Source organism: Dermochelys coriacea, chromosome 17, assembly GCF_009764565.3.
Source record: "Dermochelys coriacea isolate rDerCor1 chromosome 17, rDerCor1.pri.v4, whole genome shotgun sequence".
Classification (NCBI taxonomy): Eukaryota; Metazoa; Chordata; order Testudines; family Dermochelyidae; genus Dermochelys; species Dermochelys coriacea.
In genome coordinates this window covers 13,646,930-13,670,996 of record NC_050084.1, presented here as the reverse complement: position 1 = coordinate 13,670,996, position 24,067 = coordinate 13,646,930, and the positions used below count along the sequence as shown (strand labels likewise).

The window sequence follows — 24,067 nt, the reverse complement described above, 5'->3', positions numbered from 1 at the left end:
TCAAGTCCAATTAAAAAAAAAAAATCAGTGCCCCTGTTAAAGATGTATGAAAAAAAATACTCTTGGTAGGGCCCTTGAGCAAGTAGTTGTACTTTTGGCCCAAAACTAAGCTCAGGATAGTTCCTTTTGAACTAAAATTATAGCTCAGGAAAAAGCCCAGAACTGTGTAGTGCTGGATCAATGGTAATCTAGATGGATATCATGCAAATGATGATCTGAGTGTGGTAGAGAGCGATATCAGATGAACTGTCCAATCTATCACAATGGGTATGTGGGCTGGGGGGGGTGGGAGGAAATGAAGGACAAAGTAATAACCAACCTTTGGTTGCAACTTTAATAAAAATACCAGGGCTCTTGGCCAAGCTGAGAAATTATTCTGCCCATAAAGCAGTGCCAAATTATAGCAAACTTTGATCGCTATGGACTGCCCTTAGATCTTAAAACAATTTATTTGTTTTATGCTCTTTATCACCCACAATCTAAAATGCCATTTTCGTAGATTTTCCCCCCCTCCGCCCACAAACATGATCAGTAACTACCTTCTAGACAATCTTCTATCCCTCCCTCTTCAGGCTTGTCAGATGAAATGGCGGGGAGCTCTTGGAAAGAACTCCCATACAATACTTATGTGGAAAGAGAAAGCAGAAGCATGCACATTAGTGACTCATTTGCCTGCACTGAGCACCAGCTCCTTTCCATTCCGATGTCAACTTAGAACTACCAAATAAGTTCACTGAACGCACTGAGATAAATGATGGCCCTGGGAGCCAGTGAAGCACCGGGTTAGCATCCAAGTGTGTTGGGTGGGGGGGACGTTACGCCTGCATGTGACGCACAGTAAGTAGGGATCTGTCCCCAAAGCACCCCTGCAGCTTGCTTTGGAGGCATTCGTGCCAACACTGGAACACCCCCTCTGGGGTGTGCCAAGTGAAAGCAGCAGTGCTAATCATGCTCCCTAGCTCTTTGAGCCAAAATTATGGCTGCCTCTTCTGTGGGTGTGCTGGAGGCAGCAGAGGTCTCTCTTCATCTGCACCCCCTCTAGCATACGCAGAGTTACCCAAGATGTCAAAGCACGGCCATGACTGTATATGCCATCAGAGCAGCTTGAAACAAAGTATCTTCGAGGCTGTTTGACTACTGTCATCTGGGTAACTTTTTTTTCCCACTTGTGAGTTCCTGTAATGGATAATTACTTTAGTGGAAGATTAGTGTGAGCAATTGACTATTTAGGAAGAGAAATAGTCTAGAGAAGGTCTTGTTTAGCTCAGTTCCTTTTTTGCTCATGGGAGCACCTGTGTTCAAATAACTCACTGCTTGTTAACCACAGTTCACACTAGGCAAATGGGTGAGCAAACTTCTGTCACTGCTGCCAGTGTGAACTAAGGCTTGAAAATATTGGCTTAGTTTAAAGGGTACAGTGAGCTGGCAATTAGAGATCCAGAAACATAAGGATGCCCAGTTAGAAAACATCCAGTATTTACTTATTAACTGTAGTGAGAGACTTCGCTGAAAGCCAATCTGCAGCAGGTATAGGGTCTCATTCTTGGGCACCAGGATGATAAGAAAATTATTTGATTCCAAGACATTCAGAGACCCTGTTTAAGTGAAAGGTGAAACAGGCTCTACATAGCTGTACTGAAACCAGGGAGTGTGTCTCCCTTCTCATTTGCACTGGTGTATGTAGGAAAGCCCTCCACAATTTTAAAAACAAATCCTGCAGAAATTAATTATGCTGGATTACACACCAGTCCTAAATTTGAATATTACATAATCAAACTGTGACTTGCTTAGAGTTCAGTGCCATGTGCCCAGAATTAAAGCATTAAAATCAAGCTTTTATATAGTATCTATTTTCCCAGTAGATATTAAGGCATGTTACAAAGCGAGGTGAGTATCATTATTCCCATTTTACAGAAACAGAGATGACATGAGTTGCCCAAGGTCACTCAGCAGACCAGTAGTGGGGCCAGGAATAGACATTAGAGCTCCCGACTCCCAGCCCAGTGCTCCTTCCTCTTGGCCACACTGCTTCCACTGCAATTCTACTTTTACTTCAGTGGAATAAAACTACTTTGGGGAACTTTCTTCTCTTCCTGAAAGCATAATTCTGTTTATCATGAACTTTCATTGCACCATAACTGTTCCATTGTACAATCCCTGGTGGAACACACTAATGTATTGATCTGGGAGGTGATCTAAGTGGTGTGTTTCAAGGATGCTGTCATGATTTCTGAGAATTTCTTTTCTTCTCCTCTGATCAGCTATGGACAGGAAACTGTGGGGGTGACAACTCAATGAGGAATGAAGTCCAGATGACTGGTCTTGCTTCATATGTTCCCTGCTGGGTGTGAAGAAATGGCGTTCCAGAGGTCCCGTAGATACTAGCCAACTCTTAGTAAATATTCCCCCTCCCTGGCTGAGGATGCCTGCTACAATGGCAGATGATTATTGTGGTTATCAATACCATTAGCATGTGTTTCTCTGCCCTATATGGTATCCTCTCTCTCAACCGTTCCACTTTTTCTTATGCAATCATTTACATGGGTAGATTTCTCTGTCAGATACATACTTATTATTTCTGTTACTTTCTTTTAATGTCATCTTGTCTTTTCCCAATTTCTAATACTGTGGAGCCAATTTCTGATTCACGTAAAATGTCCTCCTACTATTTTGTAAATGTAAGAATTACAGCCGTGATGGCTCTGTGAAAGTTAAAGAAAGCTGAGACTGGATTATATGTTTCCGGGTGCTGAAGGAGAATGAATTATAAAACTGGATATTAAAGTTCCATCCATCCATCAGCTCGCCCAGGTCTGTGCATTAGCCTACATAGAGAGGACATGGGGACTTGCCACAGAACTATAGACCAGTCACTAAAGAGTGCAAATGAAGGACAACAGTGGGCTCAGGGATAGCCCCCAGGTTTAGAAATGTGTTCTACTTAAGAGATGTGGAGTTGCCTGAAGATAACTAGGAGATAGATAACAGCCATCAGGAAGTATTGGTGGTCATAACATGTTTGTAAACCTGCATGCTTGATAAGAGCCATTTCTGAAATTTTTTACAATGTACTGTGGGCTCATGGAAGAAATGAGGTAGTGCTTGTTCCTATAACATTCAGCAACACTAAATCCAAGCCTGAGACATAGTACCAGAGGGAAGGATTGGCGATTGTTGCAGAGCTAAACTTTAATCTCATGAAATTAAGAGGAACAAAAGGTCAGCTAAAACACAAGGATGCAGACTAAACTGAGGACATAGAAGCAGACAGAAAACAGGCTTAAAAGGAGCCATGCTCCTCAGCTGCAGTCATGTTTGAATGAACACTGCACACACAATCATGCCACAGAACTGAGGAAAAGGTTGTAGTGGACAGATGTGCTCAATAAGAATTGTTCAGCCCAGTCCTGATATACAGGGATATCATGTTACTAAGTGATGAAGCTTGACAGAGAGAGGGAGTTTACAGACAGTGGTTTTTTTTTGTTTTGTTTTTTTAAACAAATAGCCACCCTGCTCTCCCAAATGTACCCAGAACTCTGCCATAGAACAAATTGGGCTGGAAATTAAGTTTAAATTCTGTCTGAAACCTTTTATTATTCCTCCCCCTCCTCTCCTTAGCTCATCAGTGGAGCTCAAACCTCATCCGGTTCAATGGTTCAGTTTCTTCATCTGAACTTTAACAGAATGTAGAAAAGTTGGCAGTCCCTGACAGAAGTCAAAGCACATGTCATTATCGGCTGTCAACTAAAAGATTTACAATGCTTTCCAGGAGAGGGGGATTAGCCAAATCATAGATCAATAACAAGTTGTGTTTTTAACAGGTCTAGTTGTTAGGAAAGTTTTATTTGGGTCTGGGCCAATGATTATATTTTCTTTGTTCCTAGACTGAAAAGGCACTTTGCTTCAGTCCCTCCTCGTGGGGTCTTGTAGTAAGTTTTGTTGTCAGAAAGGGAGTCACCGTGCAATCAAATTTGAGAACCCATGAGCTAGAGGGATAGGCAGAGAGAAAACTGGCACACAATGGACTGGATTATCCATGGAGCACTGTTTCTGCAAGGAGGTTTGCAAACGGTGTGCCCATCTTCTTTCATCAGCATAGAGCACAAGGGGTGGTAGAAAGATTACATTTTCAAAAGGCAAGAAGGGTTAAATGTACCATGTGATCAGACCCCAAGGCCTAAATCTGCTCCCTGCAAAGTCTTGGGCAGAACTCACATGGAGTCTAATCCCACTCTTCAAGTCAAGGCATTGCCTTTGTGTTGAAAGATGACCTTTGACCTTTTCCCTCTATCACTGCCCCTGTCCCTGGATTTGATTGTCAGCACATTCTCTTGGTCTATAAGGATCCAGAGACCATGAGTGCAAGATTCTGCACATAATCTTGCAAATGTGCTTCAAACTTGACTTGGAAAGACATTTGCTCCCCTCTTTTGGTGGAAAAGGGCATTTGTTAATGTCAACCAGCCCCATAACATTCATGTCACATTTTCAACCCCTCCCCGCCACTCGTCCATCCCATCAGTGGCATGCTGTTGGTGTAGCAAGACATGGTCCAGAACCAGCTGTGCCCATGGGATGATTCGGTCTAATCCCTCAATGCATGAACAAAATGGCATCCTCTGCACAGCGTGACCTCACACGTACAGTGCATGTAAAGGATGCCAATTTGCACACCTGACTGAACCTGGGGATGATGCAGTGGCATCCCCAGACATTTTTATTTTGCCATATAAGGGGAAACCCTCTCAAACACCTGCCTGTGAGCTAAAACCATATGAACGCCTCCTTAATCTTTTAGCGTCTTAGAGCTATCATGCAACTCACTGCTGTTATAGTGCACTGTGCCAGTTTGTCAGAACCCTGTTTGTCAGATAATTGCCAGCTCTAGTCAAACTTTAATGCAAAAGTTCTTCCCAGTCTTCCAGGCTCATGAGCTTAAGCAACCTCAATTAAACTCAGTGGAGCACTTGAGCATTCACAGACTGTTTCATATTTGGATTTATTCAGGTTTGTGAATGTCCCAGTCAATTGTTTGTGGGATTTCATTCATGAACACATTGCTCAGATCCTGCCCCAGCACTCGAAGTGTTCCTTTCCTTCCAAAACAAGAGTGCTATTTTGGGATTCAATCCTCTCTGTCTCCGCCTCAGCAGGTCACAGCTGGAAAGTTTTAAATTCATCTCCTTAAAGTCACTGAAGCATGGGGCAGTGCAGCAGAAACACTACCTGCAACATTACACTCTTCTTGCCAGTGTAATTACATTACATACAGAAGAAATACCAGATTTTTATATATATAATATGCTCCATGCAGAATACTGTCAATTTCATATTGTATACAAGGAAAGAGCAGGTACCTAACAAATGGGCAGTTGTGTAATGCAAATTGGCACGATCAGAAACATTTGCTGTTGCAAATGAAATGATGGGCTAAAGTAGATTATCATTCTGCGGGATTAACTGGCATGCAAGTGTGGATTCTTGTAACTTTGCCATGCCTACTGGGGCACGAAAATGCAACTTTCCCTTGAGGCTGGCAATACAGTAACTTTCAAGTATGTAAACATCCTGACATTTAAAAAACATGTGGCATCTCTTTATTTTTGCTTTCTTTGTTTTCTTTTTCCCAAGGTTTTTGCTGTAATTCTCATAACGCTGAAGACTTGAGAAAAACACCAGTGACTATTTGGGAACATTTTTCTCCTTTGGTGTAGTCGCACATATTGAATAAAGGTGCCTCTAGGAAATAAAGGTAAGTTGAACCAAGTCTTGGTTCTAATACAAATCAGTAACAAAGTTTAAAGTCAAAGCTAGAGGAGAAACCTGAGGGAGGGAACACCACTAGTCTAGTAGCAAGCCTTTCCAACCCTGTGTATACTTACTGCATTTGCCTTCAGAATGCTGTGTTGGAAAGTAACGGAGCTTCTACAATTTTGAACGAGCAATTGAAAAGTTGCTTCTCAAAGAGACGCGCATCAAGCAAAAGTCTGAGGCTCTCGCATTGTAAACAGAACAATCTCCCTGGCCCCAGAGTCATCTGGCGGCAAGAATGGTAATTATTTGCTTCCACTACTCCAGTGCAGGGGACACAAAGCTCACTTGCACCAGTGCCACTGTTAGCACGGTTCACCATACTCTGTTAGAGGAAACAAAGCTCAAAGAGCTGAACTTAGTGGAGTGGAGGCAAGTCTAAATGTCTTTCCTCACATGATGGAGTCTCAAAAGGACATGGCTAGATTTGGGGACAGAGTGTGTGCACACAACTTATGTCTGCATGTTAATAAAAGAGCATATACATGTAGCAAGTGACTATTATGAGGGTATGGGTATCTCTACAGGCCTGTTTCTATCCCTAAGAATACATAGGGTGCTGCCTAGAGATGTGCGTAGACACCAATTCCTATCCCTATATACTGGGGTAGTCTCCTACCCACAAGTATACAGAGGAAGAGGTGGCTATGCCTGTCCATAGCTGGAAGTAGAGGAGCGTTCTTATAGCTTGCTACCTATGGCTGGCTGTCCCTGGGTGTTCCTAGCTATGGACCCCCTGCTCTTACGTGTAAGCTATAGCTGGGATAGGCAGAGGAGTCTGTATACCTGTTCTTGGGTGTAGAGAGCTGTCCCCAGCTTCATCCCCAAGTATAGATGGGGCTAGATATGTGTAGGCACTTTATGCCCAGCAGTAGTCAACTAGCCCTAAGAATATATAGGAACAGGCATCCATCTCTGGTCAAGTTTCATAGAATATCAGCGTTGGAAGGGACCAATCCCCAATTCCCCCCCCCCCCGATCCCTAAATAGCCCCCTCAAGGATTGAACTCACAACCCTGGGTTTAGCAGGTCAATGCTCAAACCACTGAGCTATCCCTCTTCCCCACCCCTGCAAGTTTGCAGAATACACAAAAATTAGGGGAGTAGGTAAGTAAGCCACATCACTGATTCAGAATGATCCTGATCACTCGGTAAACAGGCTGGAAGCAAACACTCTATGGCTAGATTTAAATGTGTACGCCTAGGAACAGGTGCAGGTGCAAGACTGCAGGTCAGACATCCTTATAGGATGGAGAATGCTATCCTGGGAAGTAGGATCATCCATCATGATTATCAGCTGAATAGGAACTCCCAGTGTGACACTGGCCCAGAGAGGTAATGTGATCCTGCAATGCATATCTGAGACTCTCTCGAGTAGCAGTAGAGGGGTTATTTGACACTACTATGACAGTTGCTGGAATAGTGTGTCCAGTTCTGGTGCCCACAATTCAAGAAGGAGGCTGATTAAACTGGAGAGGAGTCAGAGAAGAGCCAGAAGACTAAAGGAGCTCATCACTGATTACAAAAATGCCTTCTTCTAAGAAAGAGAAGATTAAGGCGCGACTTGATTACGATCTTAAGCATCTAAATGGGGAACAAATGTCCAATTTAGCCAATAAAAAGCCCATTTAAAAAAAGAGCCAATGTGATCCCATGGCTGGAAGTTGAAGCTAGACAAATGCAGACCAGAAATAAGGCATTTCACAATGAGACCACTGGAACAATTTACCAACTGTCTTTGTGGTGGATTCTCTATCACTGACTATTTTTTAAACCAAGATCTGGTCTAGGAATTATTTTGGAGACATTTGTATGGGGTTGTGCTATATAGGAGATCATCTGGTCTAATAGTCCCTTCTGGCCTGAGAATCTGTGTATGGATGCCTATTAGTAAATACATAAGTATAGGCACCTAGGCTTATGTATAGGTGTCCATCTGTGTGTGTCTCAATAGAGAGACAAATTCTGTTCCTAGGTTTAGAGATCTGAGATACACACACTGATGCATGTGTGCATATTTATTAGGCCTGGTCAAAAATTTAGGGAAAGTTCTATGAAAATGTTCTTAAACATAATGAAAAAGTGACCCTTCTCTCTGGAAAATTGACATTTTGTGGAAAAAACCCAATAAGGGGGCGGGGGATTTTTTTGACCTAAGTCTTAATTTTTTTTAACCAAGCTTCTGTGTATGTTGGGGGAGAGGGAACTGTAACATACTGTCTAGAACACTTCTGCCAAAACCTGCATGTCCTTTGCACTGCACTATCCGTTCCATAAGGACAGGTGGTGGTTAATTTTCCACATCCACTCAAAGCTCTTCTTCCTTTGAAGAAAAGAAAAATGAATAGTTTCTTTTCTTCCAAGTCCTCCTCCTCCAATTGTTTAGAATAATTAAAGGACATGTACTTTTGTTCCTCTGCTGCTAGTGACAAATAGCTGTAGCTCACAAAAGCTTATGCTCAAATAAATTTGTTAGTCTCTAAGGTGCCACAAGTACTCCTTTTCTTTTTACCAAATACAGAGAAGATTAACATGTTTGCCACTATTCCTGTGCATGGAAACAGTAAGGACTGCATTTTTGGTGCATTCCAAGTTTTTCAGTCAGTTTGATACATTAACCCTGACTTCAAGGAATGAATCGGGACATGAGCCATTTTGACAGATGACCACAACTGGTCCAGGTTCAATGATGTCATGATCTAGAATAAAAGCCAGATGTTTTTTCTACACCAGTGAGAATCTGGTTCTCATCCCTGCAATGTTTTTATAGATTGTTGGTTTTTTTAATCACACAGAGCAATGGAGCTTGATTTCCTAGCAAGATCTATGCACTATTCCATTAATTGTAAAGAAGAGTAAATTGTTTAATTTATTACTTCCACTAAATATGGCCCAAGGAATGTGGTGTTCCTATGAAGGCGTGTATATTTAGGGGATGGGTGTAAGAATAATCATTACTTTCAATCAGATATTTTCTCCTTTTATTTCATGCAATCAATTATTTAGCTAGGTGGTCTGGGTACCCCTCAGTGGCTACAGTCAAGGAAAATGTTTTCACTAACTTTTCAAGTACTATAACTCTAGATTAGCATATGTGTGAAGTATACTATGCTCTTTTATACTAGAGCTGAGCAGAAACCAGATTTTCTATTTCACGGGAAATTCCAAACAATTTTCTGTTCTGAAATGGAATGAGAAAGGGAAAAATTTCCCAGTAAATGGGAAATTTTTATTGTTTCAATCAAAATCTTTGACTGAAATGGAACTCTTTTTATATAACGCCTGATGTTTTCTGAAAAACGTTTTTTGGGACAAAATGACATTTGTCCAAAATTGACATGTTTTGATGCTTGTTGTAATAATGCCCGTTTTAGAAATAAAAAATCAGCCTTTGGCTTTTTCATTTTTGAAAGGAAAGCAGAAAGCTACAAAAAGGTAGGAACAGGAATGACTGGATCAGTTGGTTTCACCATGGCTTTTTCTTTATGACCCTGAACTGATGTGGCAGAGTGAGGGTATGGTATTTATTTATGCAGCATATTGTCATAAGATGACTGTCACCAGTGAAGGAAGAAATAATTTATGTGTCATACTAGAGGCCCTCATTAGCAGTAATCTGCAGCAAATACCACACAGTCATGTACCTGGCCCCAAATTGCTCTAGGTTTGCAGTTAACCAGTTTCTTTTTATGATTTATGCCTATGCCTACCACCAAAGTTTATGGGCACTACAGAAGATATAAAAAAAAAAACTGTTCCGTGGAGTAAAATGGCTCATAGCTTCTTAAACCATCTGATTACATCCCCACCACCCACCTGCAACTAGCCATGATGAGCCTGATTAACTTATACTTTCTTTTGTCCCTCTCATTGTGTAAATGATTACATGTTAAAATTCCTCTCTGTACCTTTAGCTAAGACATGATATTTCAACTCACATCTCCATGAAGCCTTATTTTTAGTCATTCTTCTGAGCAATTTAGGGAGAGACACCAAGGCCCAAAACTCAGCAGGAATGAGTAGGCACCTCAGAGATGAAGTACGTAGACTTAGTCATCTCTCTATGGCTCACATGGCATCTTTTAGTTTGCCAGGCAGACTTTCTGGTGTAAAATGAAGGGCTCATTGGCACATTACTCAGATGCATCTCCTTCCAGAACTCTGCCATTTGTAACAGATACAAGGATCTGAACTCACTGCTCAATCTTTTCCACACGTACTGCAGTATCAGGGAAATAGGACACTACTGACAGTAACGCACCATGTATAAGTCAAGGGAAGTTGTTCAGAGATATTAGAGTGGATATACAACAAATTATTAGTAATGGTCAGAATGCTGATCAAGAAAAGTACCCCTACTGTTGCATGTCCTTAATAATCAAATAATTATTACCCAGTGCTTTGCATCTTCAAAGCAACACAACTCATCTCAAAGAGATTTCTTCACATGGGGAAACATTAACCTATTGGCCTAAGTGTGGATTTGCCCAAAGGTTGCAGAATGTGTCAAGGCTAGAATTCTAATTCTATGCCTGTATTGCAAGATCCATGCCTCAAAATAACACTGACACAAAACCCTACCTCTGTCAAGAACACACAGACGTGCATATTAAAAAAAGCAAACCCAGGGGAATAAAGCAAAGCCCATTTGAAAAGGCTGTCCTCTGTAGGAGTAACTTGGAACCTTCCTCCATAATTACTCTAGTATTATCAGGTTGAGGCAATGGAAGTATGAAATAACTTTGCAGCATTAATTTTGGATTTTACAGTGTTTCTCCCATTGATATTTCCAATGAGCCTCAATCTGGAATTCACACGGATTCCCAGGATGAAGTTAAAAGAGCCAGGGACCTGCAGCTTTTTCCAGCCAGGAAGTGCCACAGAATTATTAAGATTTGGTGATATTTGTAAGATTACCTCCTAGCAGATGTGTCCAACTGGATTGCTATCCCTCTGGGGGGCAGACTGCCTCTATACTGTTAATGCGGTGTCTCTGAGCTCAGATGGTAGATAGGAGCATTTGCTCATATTACAGTAACAGTGGGCCTAGAGCTCAGATGTTCCTTCACCATGAGAAGTGGTCACAGTGTAACAAATGGTTAGCTGGCCATGGGTTTATGATATTAAATAGGACATATTCATGGTTACAGTAATTCCTACTCTTCCATTTTCCCTCCTGAAGGTCTCAAACAGAGACTAATGGTTCTTTGCAGTGATTCTGTATAATGCTAAACTAAGGACTTCATCCATTTGATAATTGCCAAGATTTCCCACCCACAAGTTTCGGTAGTGGAGGGACAATAACCCAAATAAGCACAATTCATGAACAGCTTTTCCGAAACTGAAAAGCAGCTCAAAAATCAGTCAGGAGCCAGCAAAGAGTAATGATCTCATTTCTATAGTAACGGGCTCATTATTATGCTGGCTGCTGCTAATACAAGATTGCTGAAAAGAATCAAGCAGACTTGTCTGCAGGAAATGGTACATAATGTATACAAATTTTTAATTTTTTTTAAATCTATGTCTGAAAATAATATATGCACTGTGCATGTCTTAACTTTAGGCACATTATTGAATACAATAAGAAGCATTCAAAATAAAAACAGGCCCACCAACTCAACACCCATAGGTCATAAAAGCAGAGAAAGACCTCTAGTTACTACTTTCCAGCCACTCACAATATTACCCAAATCTGTCAACTTTCCCCTCACTGGGGAAAGCATTATCCTATTAGAATGCACCGAGAGTCATGAAAACCCAGGGTCCAGTGGACTGATATATGGTTTAACTTAGCCAGCATCTTGTACTATAAGTTGCTATTATGTGCTGGGTTAGGGTCTCTTTCCAGAACTGCAGAGAGCAGCTGGATATTAAACATCTTTAAATTGCCATCATCATCGTGTCTTAAAATCCTACCTATAGTCAGGAAGGAGCGATCGCTTGAGGAGCGACAAGGCTGCACAAAGCACTTAGGAGAAGGACTCTGACAATCAACGCAGGAGGGATTTCCGGCTTCAAAAAAGTGGCAACAAAATATCCAGTGACCCTGCTGGAGATTTGTCAGCACCACTTGTGTTGAAGAAACTCCATGAGCTGTGAGCATTGACTCAAGCCGTACAGCAGTGCCCACGTTTGCAGTCAGATTGAAGCCTGAAGGATTCCTTGGTAGAGCCTTTTCATTGAAACCTTTGCTTATTTGAGTAGTCTCGGTGAATTTAAGAGGGCCATTTGCCTGAATAGGAATTACACAACAGGAGTAAGGGTCCCAGAATCAGGCACTCAATTCCAATCCTGAAGCACGATACAGAAGAACTGGCAGATTGCATGGTTCCTTTTCGTGTTTTTAGGACTGTGGAGGCCCGGCACTACACGACTGTGTCTGGGGACAATGAGACCTTTTCAAAGGGCCACAGAGGGGGTGGGAATGGGATGGCAAAGCAGCACAGGGAAACAAGATGTTTATACAAACAAGTTCCCCATCTCCAAGGTCAATAACTCCTGCAAAACAGCCCCAGGAATAGCAAAATAGGAGGAAAAACTGACATAGCTAGAGCTGGCTGGAAACTAGACTTCCCTTTCCCTGAGGAACTCTGCAGGACAACGCAACCAAGAAAAACAATTTCAATGGGAAGAAGAAGAAAATTTCCCCAGAACAAGTATTCCAAAATTTTGTTTGGACCTTTTGGAAAAGACATGGATGCGGGTGTTCCTTCATGGCTGGGCTATTTACCTAGAAGGTGCTACACTGTTGAGGGGGATTCCTCCCTTGGGATTCAGTTAGTACTTTATGGAGATGGAATTAGGCTTAGCCCCAGTGCTCTGGCGTGTTAGGGTCTGGGTATGGGCCATTTACTGTATTACTCTAACCTCACTACTGCTATTTAGCATAGGATGCGGCTTTGTTCCTCCATGCATTACAGAGACAGAATCCACATGTCAGCAGGTTCCTGAGACAAGACCATCAACAACTGAAACCTGACTTCTGCTGCCTACACTTTTCACTCTAGCTGGATTGGAATAGAACTCCAGAGGCATATTCTGGTGTTGCAACTGCTGTGTAACAATGTGTTTGGCCATTTTTAAGTTCATCCTCTGCCCAGTGCTAGACCTGATTCTAAAGCATTGAGCATAATGCTTAAGAGAGTAGCAGTATATTGTCTTGTAGATTCAAGACAAAGCACCCCCCTGGGTCAGAGATCTTTATGCCATGCTGAATTCTCCAGTTCAAGGCCAGGGCATAAACATTACTGAAGCAGGTTAAAAGAAATAGACCCCTTGGCATTAAAATTCATACTGTCTTCTCTTTCAATAATGCTGTTTTGTTTAAAAGGAGAAGAAAGAGGGGAAATCATTGCTAAGGTTAATTGATTGATTTGACATGCCCCATGAAAACTAACTAATTAATCCTAAATAAACTGTAGAACTTTCCACTGTGTTTAACAACTCAGATCTATGATTTAGGATCCATTTGTCAGAGTCCATTTCTGTTATGTGGAAATCCACAGTGAATGGATATTTAGTTTAGATTTCAGACCCTCAGGAGAAAACTTGCATCTTCAGATGCTGCAGGCATCCTCACAGCTACATTTATGATGTTTCCTAGGATAGTTCACTTTATGTATTCATTTCTCAAAGTGTAATGTAGTCACTTCAATTTTTCCAGACAAATGTTACTTATTTCAAGACTATCCTGAGCATCATCATTTTTAGATCCTTTCACCCCAGTTATTCAAGTATAAAGAGAGGCTAACAAGATCATTTAATTATCTATGTTACTGCCCGAGCGCTCTGCAAATCACCATTTTTCACAAGCTGCATGCATCGCTTTGGATGCTTATCCAAGCCTTCTCCAAGTGATGCATGCTTAAGTGACCTGAACTTTTTTAGATTTACTCAAACTTAAAGTGAAAAGAGAATTGGGACCATGAACTCCTGATTCACAATAGATATAATAGAAGATACAGAGTGACCTAATACCTCCATCAAAGTCAATGAAGTTTCATTTACACTGATGGGCCTGACTCTTCTCAAAACTCTGGTACCTTTTCAGTGGGGGAAAAAAAAATCAAAATGAGAGACCACTATTATCTCAGACTAAGATGCAGTAATTTTTAAAATCTATTTAAAATCCACTGTTGAACTGAACCAACCCCTTACATTGGAATAATCCATATACGGGAGCGGAAAATCCAGAAGTTTCAACTTGAATTCCCAGGAAGCGCTACTTCTACCATGGGCCTTCTACCCCATAGGAAGGTTCCATTTCTTTACATATGGATCCCCCACCCAGCCTCACCAGCTCCAACTTGTCTAGCGACTGTACTTCCAGAAGTTTCCCCCATCAAAGTTGCCTCTAGAATCCAACTTCCTCCAAGGTTTTTAAGGTGGGTTGGGGGGAGACGAGGGGGGATACCATCCACCATGGTAAGATGTATAGGGTCTAATAATTAGGTACTGTCCAGGATACATCTGACAAATGGATCCTAATCTAGTATGTAAATTCCTTCCTTTCCAGATGCCCCTGGTTGTGCCACAAAAATATCACCTTAAGTGAAAGAATGAAGAAAAAATATAGCATACGCTCTAATGAAGTTTGTTGAGCAACTTAGAAAAGATAAATGTGTGCTCTGTCCCCAGTATGGACAAGAGAAAAGCCTAGCCTTAGAGAGGGGGGAAACCCAGTCAAAGAAAGTGAGCTGCTTAAGATGCTACTATAGTTACCAAATTCCGTACCTTTCCTTCCAAGTGAAGGTTAACAAGTTCTACAGCAAAAGGATGAACACTGCATCACCATTTGAGCTGCATGTCTCTCTGGAAAGACCAGGTACTAATCCATTTGCAGCTACGGTGTAAGCTAATGGTGATTAGGATCTAGAAAAGCATGATGCAGGATAAAGAGGCCTGTGTCCCACAGCAAGGAACACAAGATCGTAACACTACCTGTAATTACATGAGTGGTAATGCAAGCTATCTGCCCCCATTATCAATACAAATGGGTTTTCTCTCACCCCCCCACCCCTCCAACTTTGCCAACAGAGTTTGTTAGAATTAGATAACATTACAAACCGTCTTTAGATCATTACAGAAAAACATCTGCACACCTTAGGAAAGTAAAGAAAGCATAGTGTGTTGGAGGTGCAGTTTTAATTTATGGGTGTAATAAATATAGACTTTGGCAAGCTTCCTTGTTTATATAATTCCTTGCTTGAGATTGGCTGTATCTGCTCGACTGCTGGCTGTCGGCCTTGCACAAAGAATGTTCATTAACCTCTGTTTTCTTTCAAAGCATAAAATCACAAGTGGCCTTGTAAATAACATGTAGTTAATGGATAAAGAAAAATTAAGAGTGATGTGTGATAAGTTACAGCTGCAAGCGTTGTTCACTAGCATACTTTGGGTACATAAACTAGTAGACCAATCCCTGTACAGATCAGGAGCTATCCACAAGTACCAATCATCCAGTGCATGATATGAGGTATTAACCAATAGTATTAAAATGTGAGTTTAAGCAGATTTGTGATTACATTCATTGATTTAATGGGCTGTATACCCTATCCCACCTCTACAGTTGAGTTGATTGGGCTCAACTGTAGCTTGACATAGGGCACTAATGAAAGCGTCTGGAGTTGAACTGATTTCTTGGGTTTCAGAGAACTGGGTGACATGGTCTGGATAAACTGATTGGAAAAGGTTTTGGAGGGAACCCTAACACTGGGGCGAAAAGGGAGCAACTAAAAGTACTGCAGAGACACTAAGTAGCTGATTTGCATTTGTCATCACCACCCCAGGATGTTAAAAAGAGAAAATAGTCCCTAGGTAATGTAAGGGCAAGGGGTCTACACTAGCAGAAAATAATATATTAAAGAGCAGTTTAGGCACTAGAGACGAGACTTCAGAAGGAACTGAAGATGAACAAAGTGGCTGATATGCCAACACACACATGCAGTCGCTCACTAAAAATCAGCAGCAGAATGGAAGGCAGCAGATGTTCTTTTAAAAGAAGGTGCTAGGGCATTCCTGTGCTTTACAGACCAGCAAGGGTGGTTTTAATACCAGGAAAATTGTTTCAAACTAGCACAGCATCTGTAAACCACTAGATCGCTAGTGACAACCAATTACTCTACTAAAATTCTTTGCACAGATCAGTAAAACCACAGATGAAGGAGAAGTAGCTGACAATGTATTTGGATTGTCAATGTCCTGTCATGGAGTGAGGTGAGAGGCAGTTTTCACAAGAGACTTTTTAACTCAGGCACCTCTTTGTGGCCAATAAAGGAATTAGCTCCGTTAGCCAGCGCGCCCTCTTTTGTGGGTGTCTCACCTTCATCACCTCTCCTCCTGGACCCATGTCCCTCCAAGGACTGCAGTGTCCTCTGCAGTGACACAGCCAATCTCTGCAATCCCCCTCCAGCCACTTAGACTGCAGTCTACCGTCTAACCACCCCCTGCATGGCAGGGGGAGGGACCCTGTAGAAAGATGCTGCTTGCCACCCTTCCAACTGCTCCGTAGAGTTCCCTGGGTCACTTCCCCTTAATCCCATCACCTTTGCCTCAGCCTGCCGATCCCTGCAGCCTCCCAGGAGAGGCCATTACCTCCCCAGGTCTCTGCCTGAAGCACTGCGGATTAGCTGCCTTCAGCCTGCAAGGCAGCCAGTTCTTCTCCCTCGTTGAGCTCCAGGAATTGACTGAAACTGCTCTGCCCTGTAGCTCTTCTTATAAGGGACCTGCTGGACCCTAATTGGCTGCCTCCTATGCAGCCTACCTAGGGTTCAAGGAGCCCAGTGTGGGGCAGGCGCCCTATCCCTAAGGGGTTAATATAGTTTTCTGTTTGCCGTTCCTACTTGTGAGAATAAAGTGCCAAAGATCAACAGTAGGATGCCCCAAGAATTTGTTCCCGGACCATTGGGTATTTACCAATGACTGGAAAAGGGAATAGCCAGCTGGCAAGGCTCCCTCACATTGGAAACAGGTGGCAACAAGGTAACTCACCGGCCTGGGTGATCCAAGAAGCATCAGAATGTATCACAGGAAAGATTCTTTAATGCATTTTAATTTTAAAAAGAGGAAGGTCTTGGCCCAAGCCTGGGAGAAATCCTGGAGCTTTGCCCTTGACTTCAGTAGGGCCAGATTTTCACCTGGGATTTTATTATTGGCTCTGCCACAAAAGTGACATTACGCACCTTGCCTTAGTCTCTAGGCATCTATCTAGAAATGGAGATAATATTTATCCTATTACCTCACAGGGAGGTAGACAAGCTTAGTAAGTAATAGATAGAAAGTGCTTTGACATCCTTGGGAAAGGAAACCCACTTCAACAGTCATTCACTGGTAAAAAAATACCTAAAGTGTCTTTGAAACTACAAAGTATCACCATCATTACTGCCTAGATACTGTACTGAGAAAACAGTATCCATGTAATGCACCTATGTGACTATCGTCTGTACTGCATGGACAATCACCAATTGTCTCTTTTGTCTACTCCTGCCCCTGTTCACTCTTTTCCATTGACAAGTTCCTTATGCCGGTTTATTGGTCACAGAGATGCTTGACTTCTTCAGCAATCCCCAGTATTGGCATACTCCTGGAAAATGCAGCCATGAAGCACTACATCCTCCGAGCAGTGAGAAATGAATTTCCTGAAAGCAAACAATAGGAAAACATCAGGGATTGACATCTGTTACCGAATCACTACCTCAAGCATAAAACTTCATTTAATGTACTTTGGGTTTTTTTTAAAAAAAACTTCAGAGGAAGTATGAACTGTCTGATCAATTTCCCTGCTGAATCTTTTTTGAAAGCTTTGGGCAACAATGACCCCATTTTTACAAGAGATTTAGGGATGATGGGAGACCCAGATAACACAGTGATGTGCACTACAGAAATGCATGAATACCTAGTCATATAAAGTTTTCTTAAACAGCTTCCGAACTGAGAGTCAATAGGGAGTCAAAGGATTTAGTGGTTTCACTGAACCTCCAAGGCTGCCACTACAAATCCCACAAGAACATGTTCTCTTGCAACCCTCTGGCACTGCCATTGCTATGCTCAGCTGGAAGCTGGAAAAGCAAACAAGCTTAGAAATTTAGAGATTGTATTCAACTTAGGAAAAAGAAAAGGAGTACTTGTGGCACCTTAGAGACTTAGGTCTTTGCCATGAAAATTTGCCCTTTTATTTTATCCTAGTCAATTCAATCATCCCTGAAGAGGATTCTAGATCTGTGAAAAGGTGCTTTCAAGTTGTGATTTCTAGGACTGTCTTTAAGTATCAATCTTTGTTCTATGTCTATACAGCACAGTACAGTCTTGATCCATGAACGATGCTCCTAAGTGCTACCAGAATAGATAAGTGACTAAATCCCATATGTCATCACTGATTCCTCCTTAACTTCCCTGCCTGTCTTGCAAAGGAATGTAATAGAAATGAAAACATTCATTGTTGACACAGGCACTTTGAGGTGAACTTTCCCTTATTGAGTTTGTCAGTTCCAGCGCTGATGGTTCAGTCTTCCGCATCTCCATTACCATGGATGAGATGTTGAAAAACCTACTTTCCTCTGGTGGAACATATGTTTGCCAGTTGCGATACCGTGTGTGTGTGTTTACAATGTTTGTAAAACAACTGTGTACAATGCTAGCAGTAGACGAGGTAAATGACTCCATCAGCTGCTATATATGGTCTGCTTGGTCAGCAGCTTAAACAGAACGTTCATCAATAATTGTATTGCCTATTCTGAAACTAAAATGTTTTGATTCATTTCTATGATGCATATTGTTCAGATTCCATTTTTACAGAAGGGATGATGCACCCAAAATATCTTGTTTTCCAAATGTAAAGCCCCAGTAATGCATAGAAATCTATTTATAAAATACACCAATACGCCGTTCATGGAAATGCATCTTAGCTGCATGTCAGATATATACCGTAGTTTCTCATATGCAGATGACAAATCCCTTACAGTGTGTGAAGTAAAATTGGGAGCAATATTATTTATAGCCAGCTGAGATTATCCGCATTAAATGTTGCTCTTTGATAATACATCAAGATGAAGGCCAAAAACCTTTGTTGGGCGTTCCTAATATTATTTCAGTTGACTTATAGAGTACTGCAACTACGCACGCTCACCTCTCGTGAGTGCTCCTTGGCCGAGTGCATGTACCTGCACACTCTCTTTCTGTTTTTCCAGAGCAGTGCCCCAGGACTCCTCCCTGGTGACAATGTCTTCACCCTCTTGGGCTTTCTGGGCCCAGCTCTCCAGCTGGGCCATCATAATATAATATTTATTACATGTCTCTGTAATAGCCAATAAGATCCTTTCACTTTTTCTAGACTACTGTTAGCTGCATTAAGGGCTTGTCTACATGCTACTCCACATTCATTCCCACCATCTCCCAACAGCAGCGAAGAGTCCTCTACAGAACGGTGACCCAGCATTCCCCATAATACCCTGTCCTGGATTGTAGGAACTCACTCTGTGACGGAGGATGTGGGAGGCAGCACTGCCATTCCTCAGAGCAGGATTTGTCCCTTAGTGCTCCTCCAAAATTTAATAGAGCAGTTCCCCGCCCCCATAACCTGAGGATAAATGGAGAATCAAAGTGTCACCCTTTCTTTTTTCCTTATCTATATCCAGTAAGCAAGAATTTAACACTTCCTCAAGCAACCTCTTACCTTATTACACACTAATGATTGAAATTTCAGAAATCATACTCCCAAGATTATGCCTGTATGACAAGATTAGTTGCAATTGTTTAAAGACCTTTAATATGATCTGCAAAGACCTTGCATTGTAATTTTAATATTCCCCTTTTGAGATTTTTAAACTTTTAATTCTAGTTTAAAAATAGGAAAGAGCAGCTCTGATGCCCTCTGTACAGAAATTTGCTCTCCTGAATAGAATGCTATTTCTCCCAGCCCTCTCATGGCAAACAAGAATGCACCAGAGGTGACAAATTGAATCCAAAGTGATAACTAGTAAATAAAGGTTATCCTCTCACTGATCACAGACAGCATGTGTGCATGAATTTTTGTATACGTTGATTTTAAATCTCGCTTATCAGCCATAAAATCAATGTTTGTCAACCTGAGCAACACGTGGATGCTTTGGGGAGTCACAAAAGCAAAATAAGAGAGAAGCCACCCAAACAAAGGAGTTTTAGGGGTTATTAACTAGTGTAATTTATGCCTCCAGACTAGTCTTGATTGGTGTAGATAACTACGGTAAGTTATGCAGGTAGCACTCATTGAAGCAGATTGCCTCTAGTACTGCCAAAGTCAATGATAACCCAAGATAGTGTAACACCGACAGACTCTGGTTGTCAGCGGGTGGGATCAAACCTGGGACTTCTGAAGCTTAAAGCATGAGCCTCTACTGCATGAGCTAAAAGCCATATGGCTCTTAGTGTAACCCACACACTTCCTGGGTGTGGTGTTCTGTCCCATCTAGTGACACCGAGACCACTTAGACCAAGATTAGTGAGTCTGCTGTACAGCCTGAGCTAAGTATTTTGGTAGAGACGAAAACTTCCTGAAATGCTAGTTCAATAACTTCTGGAAGCTCTAGGGATTCAAATACTAACCAGCCTGTAGACACTCTCACAATCACCAAACATTATGCTGTACCAAAACCAGCTTGTGCTCACCAGTTTTTTTAGCAGAGAGAGCTCGGAGCACAAGCACAGTTTTATTTAAGATTAAAACAAAAAGCCACATCAGTCTTTATCCACAACATTTTGTGTTAGAGAGGGAAAGGAAGTTGCTGGGTTTAGTGAGGGTGCGGTATTAATGGCCTGTGATATACAAGAGGTCAGACTTGATCTAATGGGCCCTTCTACATTTCTGTGACTAAATCCTGGCCCCAATGAAGCCTGTCACAAAAATCCTGTTGTTCTCAATGGGGCCAAGATGTCACCCTTTTTGACTAACATAATCCAAACCCCACTGTATGAGTGTGCTCTGTCCCTCTTGGAGTATAGAATTCCAAGGTGTTGATGGAGCAGAACTTGCCTTAAATAGCCAAGCAAAGTTTATGTAGGATCCTTTTCCAGACTTCAGTTATGGGGAACTACTGATATCCAGAGACCAGCAAAGAATTTCATGATTTATATTAAAAAGAACAGGAGTACTTATGGCACCTTAGAGGCTAACAAATTTATTAGAGCATAAGCTTTCGTGGGCTACAGCCCACTTCATCGGATGCATAGAATGGAACATATAGTAAGAAGAGATATATATACATACAGAAAACATGAAAAGGTGGAGTAAGAGGCTAATTAATTAAGATGAGCTATTATCAGCAGGAGAAAAAAACTTTTGTAGTGATAATCAAGAAATGGACTGTAGCTCACAAAAGCTTATGCTCAAATAAATTTGTTAGTCTCTAAGGTGCCACAAGTACTTCTGTTCTTTTTGCGGATACAGACTAACACGGCGGCTACTCTGAAACCTGGAATAAAGAGTGCTACGCTGATCCCCACACCATACCATGGAAGACTTGAAAACATATCACCATACATGATTTATATTGTTTTCCCTGTCCTGGATTGTGAAAATAAGCAAGTCCTCTAGACCTGTTGTCTATAACTCATGACTATGAAAAGCAAGAGCTGTTAAAAGCAGCAGCTTTTAGGGCATCAGAAGTGATCATATGAAAAGGGACAACTGTTAAAACAGTTCTCCCATCATACGCAACAAAAAAGCCTGCTTCTGACCACTCAGTGCTGTCTTTACTGGAGACAGAAAAAGAAGGTAACCCATTCCTTGTCCGAAACCTGAGCTAACATGAATTTTAAAATTCACAATTATAAAGCTGGTTTAAATATAAAGCAGGTTTATATCTAAGATAGGAGACAAATATTTTTAACGTGAGGGACTGTATTTCTGTTATATGAAATATGAAAAATGTGTCTCTGAACTGTGTACCGGGCTACAGCCATGACAGATTTCCCTGTGGTGTGTTTGGAACCAGTTTTTGTGACCCTTGGATCTCAGTTTACACATGTAAAGGGCTTAGGCAGGTTGGGTGCTTATCTGAACCAAACTTCTTGAAGACTCCCTAAGGACTGATGTTTCCCTATCTCCGTGTTTGGATATGAAGACTTGTACTATGATCTTATACATACAGTTTTTTTTTTAAGGCATTGTCCTGCACACATCTGGTGACACACACTAAAATATGCAGCTTAATAACTGACCCACACCATGTGGACATGATTTTATATAAAACTCAACTGTAAGTAATGCAGATTTACCACAACCATCCTGCCAATGAAAACTCATTTAATGTTCAGCTCCTTATTAATCATGGCCTGTTGCTGGTCTGATTGATGTCAATGACAAAACAGCCACTGAATTAAATGTTGATTTGAAGGTGTGATGATGCTCGCAAGTTCACAGTAAATTAGGGCTAGAACTTCCTATAAAATTTGGTTTTCTTACATTGGTTGACAACACTCATAAGCATAATTCTGGTAATATACATTTGGTTTTTCTTAATAGCAAACCTATTTTCCCTCTCAAATACTTGATTACGTACAAAAGTGTCTACCATCAAGTGAATTGTCATGCGGCAGGCACAGCGGGTATAAAAATGCAACTGCACTTGAATCTTACAATATTCAAGATCACCTGGCTAAAGTGCTTATTCAGTTAAGAATCTTGTACAGTGTAATGCAATGCGACATGCTGACAATGTCAGTTCAATGATCGATATTATCCATTCACACAGGAGGCAACTAATCCAAATTCCAGTGGATAAATAATGAGAAGGGAAGCAGGTGGCCATGGTGGTGGTAAGGAATGTTACTCGTCAGCAATAAAAATAATTTTCACTGAGCACTAAGATGAGTTTTCACTCCGCCAAGCATAAAAAGAGCAGAGAGGTCTCAAAAATCTAAACATAGGCACCAAACTTCCAGCTTTAAGAGAAAATTAAACCAATAGTTTTCCTCTGACATACAGAAGAGATCCGTGAATGTAAAACAGATACAACTTGAAACCTGAGGCCTGGCTTCTAGGGCTATCAGTCTGGCACCTTTGTAGACTATTACACATTTACACTGATATATCTTTAAAGGCTGCTCACTGTTGGAAACTGATCACAGCAGATGCAATGTGCGAGTGACAACATAACCCATGGGAGGCTCTGGGCCAGATTTCGCAGTAATGTACATGGCAGGGTAAGCGACACATCTCGTATAAAAGCAGGAAAATGGGTCTCGCTAAATAGCACTGACTGGGAGTAGGGAAACCTGAGTTCTATTAGTGATTCTGACGCTGCCTCACTGGGATTCTGAGCCTGTCACTTGGGCCAACATTTTCAGAAGTGGACTCTGATTTTGAGTGCCTAACATGGGACATCGTGGGCCTGAGTTTCATAGCACCCAACATTCCTTCTGACAGCGAGAGGGAGCTCAACACCTGACACAAATCAGGCCCAATGTGTATCAAACCAGGCACCCTACATCATTGACTGCTTTTGGAAAGTTTTGTTTTTAGTACCCACTCCTGCTCTTTTTTTAATGCCAATGGCAAAACACTCATTGATTTAAATGGACACACGATCGCCATCTGTTTCACTACCAAATACAAAGATAGGGATTGTATTCAATTATCCCAAAGTCCTTAACTGATGATAACAAAGTGCAAGACAAGAACAGAGTATATTCTGCAAGACCTTGTGCCTTGAATAAATCCGCAAACACACATTCACTGTACCAACAAGCTAAAGCCTAAGTGAGGCCTGTATTCTATTTCATTATTGCAAACATGATCCAACCAACTTAAAGAACATTCTTGTGCTACTCTACATCAATTGCGAGTACAGTAGCGAACAGGTTTTTAGGCATGCTTCCTTTATCACTGGTCCCAGATGCACCTTAGGTGATGAATCACATCAATGCTGCCTTGGCCATTATTCAGTGGTGTCTCAGTCTATTGATTGCTTAATAAAGATAAAAGCTTAGTGTAAATACAAGAGGGGGGGAGAGAATCCCTGAGAATTAGTGTTCAAGTCTTATTGAGTGCTTGATTAAAATTACAAGATTATCATGGGGCAGGCTATCGAAATGTAAAGTTGTACAGCAGACTAGTGACCCTCAGATGGTACAGAGATTTGATTCAATACCCAAAGCTTCTGATGTTTATCCAAAGTCTGAATACATTGGGCAAAATTCTGCTCACACTTACACCAAGCAAAGCCTATGTTTGTCACACACACACCCACCCCCATCCATCTGGGTTGTTACTCATCAAGTT

The 24,067-nt window shown here is 41.5% G+C and overlaps 1 protein-coding gene and 1 long non-coding RNA gene across 4 annotated transcripts in view; one reads left to right on the top strand and one right to left on the bottom strand.

Moving 5' to 3' along the window:
• Positions 1–3,479, top strand: part of LOC122456989 — a 77,230-nt gene extending 73,751 nt beyond the window's left edge. Inside the window, exon 3 of the long non-coding RNA XR_006276225.1 lies at positions 2,262–3,479. This is a non-coding gene — a long non-coding RNA (uncharacterized LOC122456989). The remainder of the gene's footprint in view (positions 1–2,261) is intronic.
• Positions 1–24,067, bottom strand: part of CALN1 (calneuron 1) — a 193,076-nt gene that overhangs the window by 25,167 nt on the left and 143,842 nt on the right. The gene's annotated exons all lie outside the window — the stretch shown is intronic.